The following is an 11894-nucleotide window of genomic DNA, read 5'->3' on the forward strand; positions in this document are numbered from 1 at the left end:
CGTGAGAAAATGCACATTCACACATGCTTTGCATCCATTTCCAAGATATTTCTGATCGTCATATAAAGAGCTCCTGCTCTTTGGTTTTTATGTATTTACTTTTAAGAAATTTATGTTTTAGGGAATAATACTTTTTCATGTCTTTCATTGTCACGTTTCACTTTTAAGTAGGTAAACTGGAGCTAGGGTGAGATCTTCATCTAGATCTTTCTGGAACTCTCAGAGGTAATTTTTTATGTACTAAACATGTATAAAGATAACTTATCTTGCTTAATTCTGCCTTATTTCCCTAATAATTATATGCTATTTTTAAAAATTTATTTTAGAGGGAGAGAGTGCATGCTGAGTTGGGGAGAGGGGCAGAGTGAAAGAGAGAGAATCCCAAGCAGGCTCCACGCTGAGCATGGAGCCAGACATGGGGCCTGTTCCCACAAACCTGGGATCGTGACCTGAGCTGAAATCGAGAGTCAGATGCTCAACCAACTGAGCCACCCAGGTGCCTCTATATGCTATATTTTAATAGTTATAGTTTTCTTTAAAACTATGTGTGTGTGTGTGTGTGTGTATATATATGTATATATATACACATATATATATCTTGTATGCTGTTTCCTCTCTTGAATTTTATGTATTAGCTACACTAATGTTCTTCAAATATTTGAATTGTTATTACTAATGGAATTGCCAAAAATCTTGCCTCCAAGTAGTCTAAACTGCAAGAAATGTCCTTATAAAATATTTTTCTAGAAATAAATTCATAAAACTAATTATAAAATACATGGTTCAACTAACAGAAAATCATTCATTTATTTAACAATTAAGTACCTAGTATATGTGTGTGGGCATTGTTCTAGGCACCAGGGAAATAGAATTTAAAGATTCCCTGTCCTCATGAGTCCCACACTCTAGTTTGGAGAGAAGGGCAATGCACAAAAAGTATGTAAAGATATGATCTATTGTGAAATGATAAAAGCTGTGGAAAAGAACAAAGAGGATAGAGAAACCCAAGGGAAACTTTTGTGCAAAGAGACAATTGAGTAAAACTGTAGGAGGCAAAGGAATGATTTATGTAAACGTCTGGAGGAATCACCAGAGGACAAAGGAAATTAAAAGAAAAAATTAAGGTTTATTCACTTTTGAGAGACAGAGAGAGACAGAGCATGAATAGGGGAGGGGCAGAGAGAAGAAGACACAGAATCCAAAGCAGGCTCCAGGCTCTGAGCTGTCAGCACAGAGTTTGACGTGGAGCTTGAACTCATAGGCCCTGAGATCATGACCTGAGCAGAAGTCGGATGCTTAACCTACTGAGCTACCAAGTGCCCCTTGGACAGAGAGAATTTGAATGCCTGGATATTGAAGCTTGCCTGGCCTATTAAAAAAGCAAGAAGTCAGGGGTGCCTGGGAGGCTCACTTCGTTAGGTGTCCAACTTCGGCTCAGGTCATGATCTCACAGTTTGTGGGTTCAAGCCCGGCATCAGGCTCTGTGCTGACAGCTAGCTCAGAGCCCGGAGCCTGTTTCAGATTCTGTATCTCCCTCTCTGACCCTCCCCTGCTCATGCTGTCTCTCTCTCAAAAATAAATAAAACATTAAAAATTTAAAAAAAGATAAAAAGAAAAGCAAGAAGTCAGTGTGATGGAAAAAGTGAGAAGCTGGGAAAGGTATAAGAGAGGGGTCACAGTTTGGTGGAAATGTTTAGGCCATTAATGAGCCTGACTTTCACAAAAAGTGAGATGGCAGCCAGTGGCGAGTTTCCGGTGGAGGAGTGGTGCCTTCTGATACCTGTTCTTAAAAGGATCCCACTAACAGTTTGGGGACAGTGGCTGGATTACTTACCCACCAGAAACAGCCCTGGTCCCAACTCCTTGAGTTCTCCTTGACCTCTCTGTCCTCCTAGAATCTGCCTGAAAGGGTGAAATCCCGAGGAAAGTGGCAGGGTTTGGGGGACTGTGCTAGCTCTACCTGCCCACAAAATACAAACAGGAGCTTCCATCTCATTAAAGAGATGTGCGCCAGCAAATTAATTAATTAATTAATTAATTAATTACTTTTGAAAGGATCCTGCTGGCAGGTAGTCCTTCAGTGAATGGACTGACAGTATGAGCAATGCCAGAAGCACAGAGCCCAGTTATCAGAATAATGCAAAATTATAGGGGATAGGTAATGTATTTTAAACTTAAATTCTATATCTTATACCTAAATTTCCAAATTATTTTAATCACTTCATTTATAATTAGCCTGTGCTGTGTCCCAGGTTGGATAAGGCAGGAAGGGGAAGAACAGGAGGCAGCAGGAATGCATAGTTTCTGGATCCTTTTCCATTCTCTCGGAGAGAGCTGATTGACATGCCTTTAAAAGCCTTTCTATCCTTGCCATGGTTCGTAATATCATTCATGGCAGTGCTTGCTACTTCCTATCCAGTGAAACAGAAAGAAGAGTTTAAGCAGATGAAATATTTGTGGGCTTGTCTAAAGTAAGCAAGGTACTTTCCAAGGATCAGGGTAAACTTAAAGTGGATAATGACTAGATATTGCCTCAAAACAGATAGAGAGTAAGATCTTCAAAGTCCTATTAGCAAAATTGGGATCTTCGTAAAACTATGTGATGGCATAGGATTTTAAATAGTACTTTCCCAATTTATATAGAAGCAGATAAATATGCCAGATTTCTAACTAGCATGGTTTCTTTGACAATAGAATTTCCTTTAAAGCTTAGTAGAATCTTCTATACATACAGTCACACGCTGTACTTATGACCAAAGCTCTATTGCAGTTCAGTGCAGAAAAGTGGGTCTTTCCCAAGACAATGGTGGGTTCAGTGGATACTCTATGGTAAAAAATGCATCTTGACCCCCCACTTTTCCCCGTAAACCAAATAAATTTCAGATGGACTGAAGATCCAAATATAAAAGGTAAAACAATACTTATTTTAAAGGAAAACATAAAGATATAGCTTTGTGACCTTGGATTAGGTAAAGATTTCTTGAAGAGAATACTAAAATTACTAATCATAGCAGAAAAGAATGTTTAATTGGACCATGTTAAAATGAAGAACTTTTGGGGGTACCTGGCTAGTTCAGTCAGTTGAGTATGTGACTCTTATTTCAGGCTCATGAGTTCAAGCCCCACATTGGGTGTAAAACTAATGAAAAATAAAATAAAATAATAATAATAACTTTTTATCAAAAGATGTCAAGAACAGTATGGCAGGTAAACCACAAAGTTTTTACTAAGTAAAAACTAAGTATAGTAATTACAACATGGGGTGTTATAATCGGAGGGATAGCACATTCTATGGTATGTCATGATGTGACAAAGACATCGCAGGCTAAATGTAGAAGAAAATAATAGTAGAAGGGGTCAGGAATAAGATACACCTAGGTTTGCTAAATGAAATATCTAGATCCACAGGAGATAAAGCAGTCTAGAGAGGCACGTGGAATTTATTAGACAATCAATAAATATTTGATAGACAAAAACATATAAATACTTGGGATCGGACAGATTGAGCAAAGTGTAGTAGGTGACAGGCCAAAAAAGGCACTGAAGTGTAGTCAGTAGAGAGGCAGATGGCAAGCAGTCCACTCCAGATGATGTATCAGTAGTTGAAAAGCCTAAGACATTAAGGCATAGGGCGAGGCTCTAGGACAAGAATCCTATTAAAGGGATGGGGTAGTGGGAAATTTACTTAAGGGACTCATGCTTATGGGACAAGATAGGGATTTGAATACCAGGTTTAGAAAAACAGATGTAGACCTTGACTCAAGAATGAAACACTGGTTCTCTGAGTATATAACTCATTCTCCTGGAATTCCACCTTCCTAAGGCTAAGCTTAGTTTGGATACAGACGAAGATAAAAGCCTATTTATTTCTACTAGGTGTAGACAAATATACAAAGTCTCTGAGCCAAGTAGATCTTAGAAATGATACATTATTTGTGTATCTGAATAGGTGAATACTTCTGGATCTGTGTTTATTATTCCAATCAGATACCTCTAAATAAAGAAATATGACAAGATAAGCATTTACTTTTAACATTGGGATATATGCCTTATAATAAGAAGTTTTGAAAACATTTTAATTTTGAATAATAGATATTACTGGAGAATATACTTCATGCTAAACTATAAAATATGAGAAAGCCAATTATTTTTTCACAATTGTACAAAAATATGCACTATTATATTCAAATTTCATATGTAACTTTAAAGATCTTTATATACATATCTCTAACACTAAAATTTGTATAAATTTGGGACTCCTTGGTGGCTCAGTTGGTTAAGTGTCAGACTCTTGGTTTCAACTCAGGTCATGATCTCATGGTTCTTGAGTTTGAGCCCCGTACCGAGCTCTGTGCTACCAGTGTGGAGCCTGATTGAGATTCTCTCTCTCTCTCCCTCTTTTTCTGCGCCTCCCCACTCACAAACTCTCTCTCTCAAAAAAATAAAATAAACTATAAAATTTATACTTTCATTATCTGATAAAAATGGGTCTTTGTTTTTTAAACTTTATAAAGGACATTTATATGGGTAAATATAGAGTACATTTTTAAAGTATTCATTATATTTTGATATATTGGAATACATAGAACTCTAACATCAATCCTAAGCTTGTAACTGCATTTTTTTTCTTTTTCATTCAGTATCTTTACAATCTTGTATAGCCTTGGGAACTAGTACAACCAAATGGGTCATAACTGTTATTCTGTAAAATTGATACAAATACTTTTTGTCTAAAATGTGATGGGGCACCTGGCTGGCTCAGCCAGGTAAGAGGGTTAAGCATCTGACTCACTTTATTTATTTATTTACTTACTTATTTACTTATTTATTTAGAGAGTGCACATGAGCAGGGAAGGAGGGAGGGAGAGGGGAAGGGGGGGGAGAGAGAGAGAGAAAGAGAGATAGACTATACCAAGCAGGCTCCACATTGAGTTAGTGCCACACCTGATGCAGGGCTCAAACCCACAAACCATGAGATCATGACCTAAGCTGAAATCAAGAATTGGAATCTCAACTGACTGAGCTACCCAGGTCTCAAAGCATCTGGCTCTTGATCTCAGGTTAGGTCATCATTGCAGGGTTTGTGAGATCAAGCCCTGTATGGGGCTCTGCACTGACACTATGGAGCCTGCTTGGGATATTCTTTCTCCTTCTCTTTCTGCCCCTCCCCCACTCATGCTCACTCTTTCTCTCTTTCTCTCTCTCTCTCTCTCTCTCAAAATAAATAAATAAACCTTAAAAAATGTGATGGTCTGCTGGACAGTTTCCCCAAAGTACCTGAGGACATGCTTGTTATTATAGTGTCATTATTCAAATGTAGAAAATAAGTGTTTCCTCAATGGTTTAAATCAGTTATACATAGATATAAATCACTAAAATGAATACAGAGATGTGATAGTATAGAAACACTAGATCCAAATTGAGACTCATAAAGGGTCCTGTCATTCTTTACTGGAATGCAGGATAACTTACTCAGTCCCTGTACTTGTGAGGTAGATAAAGTAGGCTTTGTCTTTTATGGTTATCATCTATCCTTAAATGAGGCAACCTTCTGCCATGTTTTTTACATCTTTAGTTTTACAGACTTTGCCACTGGAACTTGCCTGTTAAAAGACTTGCAAGAGAGTGACTATCAGATATTAAAATACTTAATTAAGCTGAGATTGACCTCAGTCATATCATCAATCTAAAATCAACTAGAGAGTGTGTCAAGTTAACTCTATAGCTTTAGCTAAGGCAATGCATCTATAAAACCAAACAATGATAATAATAATCCCATATACTCTGAGATGGAGTGCAAATTTTCATGAAAGCTTCCTATTTGATCTAAGTGCAGAGAGCAGAAAATGAAACAACCTTAAATAAGCCAGATGTTAGAATCAGAGTGTACACTGATCATCTTGAAGTTTATGGTCAATAGTGTGATTATGAAGACATCATCACTGTTGACATGGTTGAAATCAACACTGAGGAAAACTGGCTAGTTACTTATTTCTCTAAACATATGATCTCCTCACTTCTAAAAGGAAACATGAGTCATAAAGGAATTCTGTTGATATTAGGTCTCTTGAATATTGGGCTATTTTATTCACCTATATATGCCCCCTGCCCTGTGCATTTCTAAATATTTAATATATACATGAAAATCCTATTTTTTAAAGTAAGCTATAGGCCCAATGGGGGTTAAACTCATTACCCCAAGATTGAGAGTCAAATGCTTTACCAAGTGAGCCAGCCAGACACCCTGAATATCCTATTTTTAATTGAGGTTTCTGTCAGCATTCTCTCTCTGAAATATTATGCTATTTAGATTATGAATCTGTAATCAATTCAATCCATATCATTAAGAAGTAATATCATCATTTATCTCTTTTAAGTTGGCTTTTCCAACGTAAGAGGAAATCTAGCATCTCTTTCTGGAGGCCTTCTCCTCTCTATAACTGTATGAAAACTCCTATAAGTTCAGTCCAAAGGGATCGGATTTTTTCCAAATGAGTAGTATGTTCAGTCTAATTTGTTTTCATTATTGCTATACTATATAACTTTTGAAATCTGGCTTTACAGAGAATAGTTTGTGATGCCTTACTTTACAGAGCCCTTCTCAGTTATGTTATTCTACATTCGAGTTACAACGGTACAGCTCTTTTTGTTCATACTTACATAATTAGTATAAACACCACATCTGGGATGCTGGGTTCAGAGGGCTTTTGAGAGTCAGGCATGTGTCATCTTCCAGCACATATTAAGCCTAGAATTCTCTTTTCTGCACAATGAGTACTTATTTGAGGTACTCCAGATCACTTCCTCCTTAGTCAGAACCATTCTAATACTGTTGAAATTCAAATGAGATTGGATTGGGGACTTATGATACCTCTCCTCTCAGGAGGATCTTTGTCTCAATCAAATTTGTCTACTTCCTACACAGAGAACACCACTGCATGTCAAGTCAAGGGGTTAGTATTAGGCACCACCTTTGGCGGTATACAGAATTTTATCCTTAATGCAGAGAGTACTCACAGTTTTGGAATTTTATAGGTTGTGGATACTATTCATGTATTTTTTTCTCTCAACACAGAAAATCTATTTCTAAATTACTTCGATACATAGAAATTCCTACTGTTCATACCTTTTCTTAGACATCTTTGAGAGTAGCCAGGCAGATTTTGATAGAATTTCATTTGTAGAATCAACCATGGCAGAAGGCTAGGGTGAGAAGTGGTCTCTAAAATGCTCCTCAACTAGAGTTCTAAGAACTTCATAGGATCCTTAAAATTCAGAACCATCAAGTCCAAGAAAACGTTCTATCCCATTCTGGCTCTATTTCCTAAGTAAAAGACTTTTTTTTTGGAGTTAAGTGGGTGGAGAATAAGAAAGAGAATATTGGAGGTCTATCTGGAGACTCAGTTCCTCAGATGTTGAGTTTTAAAAAACTGGAGACAGATTTTGTGCAATATAATTCACCTTCTACGGTACTTTTGGGGGTCCTTCCATTAACTTGGTCTCTATGGACTGAAATAGGTCACAGAGCATCTCACAAATTTCTATGAAGGCCTTCAGTTGGCTGGCATAGGTACAAACAGAATAAGAAACTTAAAAACGCCAATGGGGCAAACATATATTAATTATATATATATAAACTTATATAAATATAAATACATATAATTATATATTTAATTTCATAATTACTTCTTCCTTATTCAGTGTAGACTTGATTGGCCAGAACACCCAGAGATCCTGGTGCCCCCTGGTGGTCACTGAGTCATCACAGATGTTGACACTTAAAATTCAAGCATTTTAAGAGCTAAAAATTGCAAGATGAGAAACTATGAAAGCTTGTAGAGAAATTTGCATAATTTTCGCTAGGTCTTCCTATCAGTGATGACTTATGGCAAAATACAATATAACTAATAGGAGGGAAGAACTTCTTCAGGCAAAATCAAATTTAAAAAAACGAAATTCATCTGAAGGGTACTGAACACGGGTTAAGTGATTGTGAGTATAATGTGCCACAGTTTTATGCTATATTTAGACGTTCCTTTAATATTGGTCAAATAATAGAAGTTATTTTATTTAACACTTTGAATATTATAAGTGATTAGAATATTTCCAAGTGACACCTTAGCAGTATTCAACTGGACTCTTACAATTTCCTTAAATTTGTTAATCTGTCTTAACTCAGTAATTGCAGTTAAAGAATTGTTTGTTGTTTCCATAACAGTATCAATTTATCTGACCTTGCAAAAGTGAATGTACTTTTTACAAAGGCACAAAATATAGTCTTGATTGGTAATTTGATTCCTGACCTCTGACTTCCTATACTGGTGGCTAAATTTGAAGCTTGGAAGAATTGGTGAAATTATGAGTATGTGTTTTATGAGCCTGGTTTATGTACATTTTTTATATTGGACTGCAAATAAATATTTTATATACACTACATAAATCATGCTAATGTAAATATGTAAATGATTTTCCTGCACAGTGGAAAGATTGTTTACATTTTGACTGAAATCACAAATAGAGAACCCAATTTTCTGTAATATCTATTAACTGAGACATAATGTTTCTTTTCTGTTTATAATCAGTTTCTTCCGCACAGTACCTTTTCTAATTCAGTTTAAATTACCCCTTTTTCTGTGATGAACTTGCATTTTCACATTTAACAGCTGTGAATGCATTTAGACAGTAAGTGCAAAAGTAGTAGTTTCCGAAAGAGCCCTTTGATTTCATTGTTTTTGTTAAGTACTTCGTTTGGCAGTCTTGGATTTGTAACATACTGAAGTCTCAGATTTTACTTTATCCTTTAAAGGCCTGTTTACTATATGCATGTGAGCGTGTGCACACACCCACACACAAAATGACTTTTTATTTGAAAATTCATGGAACTTATTCCCTGAAGTCATCATAATTTACTCTTAAGTTACTATTACTCTCTTAACATCATAGAATATCTCCCAGGGATAAACAGTGAGGTGAATATTAGTATTGAAGCACGCTAAAAAAGAGATAAGAGCTGTATCCTTATTTGGAATGTGTGTCTTGAATTGTACATTTATTTTCATGTATGTACGTTTATGTGTGCTTATTAGTAGTTGGATAAAAATATGGTGCAAAAAATTGGGTATATCTTCTTTGTACCTGAAAAGAGGCATTTTTCATCTTTCTACTATACATTTATAATAGCTGTTTCAAAAGAGGAGATATAAATGGAAATTTTTTTATTTTTCTCATCTATTTAAAATTAGCTAAATATATGTAAGCTACTCTATCAACTGCATTGCACAATGAATGCATAAGAATAAAAAATAGTTTTCAGAATTTCTGCTTTGGCTCACATGTATTGGTTGTATACATCATTTGGTATTGGTCAGAAAAATGACTTCTTTTTAATTCATTTTACATACACACATACATATACTTTCCTAAAAAATGCTGTAGGAATAATATGAAAATTCACAGGTATGAAGCTAAAATAAACCATTTTTTTAAAGTGATAGAATGAAATTCATCATTAAATGTTATTTTAAAATAGGAAAGTTTTGCTAGCTGATTATTTTTTATTTCAATGGCTTTGTGTACAAATAGGTTTATGTGCTTTGCTATTAGCCAAATCCAGTCCATTAACAATTTACATACCAAAATAAATGCTGTATAATACTGCATAATGAACATTCTTTTGTTGACTAAGTTATTCACTTTTATTTAAATGTTATGACTTTTTTACCAACATACCTAGATACAAAAGAAAGAAGGTTGGTAAACCTAAAAATGAGTAGCACTGTGCAATTCTGCAGGGAAAACTGTCAGCAGCCTGGCACATGTGCATTAATGTGAAGCCTCTTGTCTCTAAAAATAAAAGCAAAGCTGCACATACCCCTATGTCTGACAGAAAGAAGGGACACAATAAGGGGACTCCCTATACCACCTACACTCATCATAGTGAAGGATGTTACTTCTTTGGTTTCCTGGTTTAATGGAAAGTTATTTGTATTCACATCACTGAGTATTAGTCATTCAATAGATGAAAGGAATATTTTACACTTTAAAGGCTACCTTGGTGTCACTGTAAGAAGTGGGGATGAGACCCTGGAGAAAGTGCTGAAATTCTGTAAAATTATTTTAACTAGTAGAAGTGGATTAATATTTGTGGGCTTGCGGTTCTGAGATTAATAGTTTTATAGTGTATGTGTACGGATTTATGTTTTTAATGATGTTTTACCTTACAATTTTTACTCTAAATCATCTGTTTGTGTAAATACCATTTGATCGCTGTAACAAGTGCACTCTACAATTTTTTTGGGGGGGGTCTTTTCAAGGTTAATCTATTAAGCAGTTTACATTTTCTATGCATCCTTTAAAGGGCAACTTAGATGCTTTTAGATATAATTTCTAAAATATTTAATAGGCATAATGGCTAGGAACAAGTAACATTTAAGAATTAAACTACAAAAGCAGAGAGGAGTTAGAGAAGGAAATTTCATTTCTTTCTTCTTTGTACTTGCATTAGGCAAGTTAAAACTACAGGAGACAATTTACCATAAAATAAAACTTAAAAATCTGGGGGATCTGTCTTCTCTGAGAAGTCTTTGCTATAAATACCAGAAACAACTCAATTTACTTTATATTTCTCTATAGAAAGAATAGGAAAAGTTTGAAGTCTTAGGCGAGATCAAACTATGGCTATCATAGATAAAGGCAAATCATGAAGGACAGATTTTTTTTAAAAAGGAATAAAAGGACACGTAGAACAAGGAGCTCATCTTAAACATGTGATCCAGTTACTCTGTCGTGACCTTTGAAATTGGTGATTTGGCAATTAAGGTTTTAAAGTTCTTCCTCTTATTATATTACCCACCCCTTGAATTGCAAAGTGTCTGAGAAACTGTCTAACGGTGGGTGAACGGATTTCTCTACGATGTCGTCCTTGCTATTTTAGTTGGATGAATTCAACTGGATATGTTGGTTATACTTTTTATTCTCACTTTTCCTTGAAAGCAGTTTCCCTTGAAAGATTGAATAATAACTACTCTATAATTGAATAATTATTGGAAAGTATCAATTTGGGAAAGAGGTCTTGCTTTATGAATTTAATGCGTGGTAATATTCTTTAAAATTAAGTGTAATTTATGCAGCGAAATGGGAAACGATCAAAAATGGGGCAATCCAAGGAAAACCTCGCAAAATGGTAAAACATGTAAGAAGAGTGATACGGAACCTTCTAAAGGTTCTCAGTGTCCTACTTCACCAAACAAACTATTGTGAGATGATCCGGCGGGGGTGAGGAGGGCACCTAAAACAAAAGACTTCCTTTTTCCACTCCCTTTTCCTCTGTTTCTTTTGCCGGAGCTTGTTACAAACTCTTGGAAACATTGTCTGAACATAATATATTTGGATACTTTTATTCTTCCAGGGATTGTGCCGGGAGGTGCTTAGAGCTGACTGATGTTGAGTAACAGAAAAAGACGTATGAACCTTTCAAGAAATGAAAAGAACAAAGTTACCCGACCCGCGGAGGTTCTGAGTACAAAAAAGTAAAAGGCACTTTACTTAAAGGCACAGCTTATTTCACTTCCCTGGCTCGGTGCTCAGTAGCTGAGACATGGCTTGCCTTGCCTCTGGTTTCCAAAAGACCAGGAGGCGTACCGCTATATGTTACAGGGCTCTAAGTTGGAGCGTTATTCCCGGATTGATTCTGCTCCCCGAAAGCAGTGATCGCTAAAAGCCGAGTGTCCAACAGCAGCACGCCCCTCCGCTGCCTTCCGCGTCCTCCCCTTCCGAGCATCCAGCGAAAGCTGGAAGCACGGAACCTGGAGGGAATCCTGGACCCGCAACCTGACTCCGCTCGCTGCCGATTGGCCCGCGCCCCGAAGCCCGCCCCCGTGGCCGGGGCGGCCTTT

This window comes from Crocuta crocuta, unplaced genomic scaffold (assembly GCF_008692635.1).
Source record: "Crocuta crocuta isolate KB4526 unplaced genomic scaffold, BGI_CrCroc_1.0 scaffold247, whole genome shotgun sequence".
NCBI lineage: Eukaryota > Metazoa > Chordata > Mammalia > Carnivora > Hyaenidae > Crocuta > Crocuta crocuta.